The sequence below is a fragment of the Apteryx rowi genome, unplaced genomic scaffold (assembly GCF_003343035.1).
Source record: "Apteryx rowi isolate R43461 unplaced genomic scaffold, aptRow1 scaffold_13, whole genome shotgun sequence".
Taxonomy (NCBI): domain Eukaryota; kingdom Metazoa; phylum Chordata; class Aves; order Apterygiformes; family Apterygidae; genus Apteryx; species Apteryx rowi.
The window spans coordinates 4592781-4593787 of record NW_020447530.1 but is presented as its reverse complement, the minus strand read 5'-3'; the positions used below and the strand labels follow the sequence as shown (position 1 = coordinate 4593787).

General features: G+C 73.0%; 1 protein-coding gene across 3 annotated transcripts in view; it reads right to left on the bottom strand.

Moving 5' to 3' along the window:
- SAMD4A (sterile alpha motif domain containing 4A) overlaps positions 1 to 172 on the bottom strand; it is a 128474-nt gene extending 128302 nt beyond the window's left edge. For all 3 annotated transcript variants that reach the window (XM_026056130.1, XM_026056131.1, XM_026056132.1), the window contains exon 1: positions 34 to 172. The gene's annotated coding sequence lies outside the window, so the exon portion shown is untranslated. The remainder of the gene's footprint in view (positions 1 to 33) is intronic.
- Positions 173 to 1007: the final 835 nt, after the last annotated feature.

Genomic DNA, 1007 nt, shown 5'->3' with positions numbered 1-1007 from the left:
CGTGTGCGAACACAGGCGCACACCTAGATCTACCTATCTACACGTATAAATCTCAGCAAGGCACAGGAGTACGTYTAAGAGCTGCCTCTTCCTCTCGGCTCCGCCGGGGGCTTTCGGCGGGGYGTCTCGGGCGGCCGTGGGGGACCGCGCGCACCCGGACGGGCCTTCACACCTGCAAGAGAGGGAGAGGGGGGCGCGCTGTGACGGTGCCCCGCGCCGTGACGGTGCCCCGCGCTGCGGGCAGCCGCTGTGATTCAGCACACGGGGACACCCGGCGAGCGGCCCACGCGCGGGGCGGCGGAGGGATGCGGGATCCGCGCCCCGGCGCTGACGAAGCCTTCCTCCCGCACAGAGGAGGAGGAGGAGGAGGAGGGGGGGGGGAGGAAGAGGAGGGAGCTCCCTGTTGCTGCCGCAAGGAAGGCTCCCCCTCCGCCGGGCTCGGCCCCGGCACGCAGCAGCGGGGCCCGGGCACCGCAGCCCCGGTGCCTTCCTCCCCGCTGCCGCCGCCGCCTCCTCCTCCTCCTCCGCCAGCCAGGCTGCAGCAGCTCCGCCAACAGCACTGAGCCGGCTCCGGGCTGGAAACGGCCCCCGGCGAGCACCCCTTCCCAGTACATCCAGTACCCCCTTCCCAGGGCAGCCAGTACCCTGGGCGGGGGGGGCAGAGCACACCCTTCCCAGTATGTCCAGTACCCCCTTCCCAGTGCACCCAGTATCTGGGGGGAAGCAAAGCACCCCTCCCAGTGCAGCCAGCACCCGGGGGGGGGGGTGCTCTGTGCCCCCCTCCCAGTACAAACAGTACCCGGGGGGGGAAGGAGGAAGCAGCGCACCCCCTCCCAGTGCACCCAGCACCCCGGGTGGGGGGGGGGCGCAACTCCCCCTACCAGTGCCCCCCGGGGAGGGGGGGAGAACAAACCCCTCCCGCCAGAGGACCCAGCACGGGGGGGGGGCAGCAGAAGGCCCCCCCCCAGGGCACCCGGGAGGCCCCCGGCGCCCGCCGCGCGGGCCCC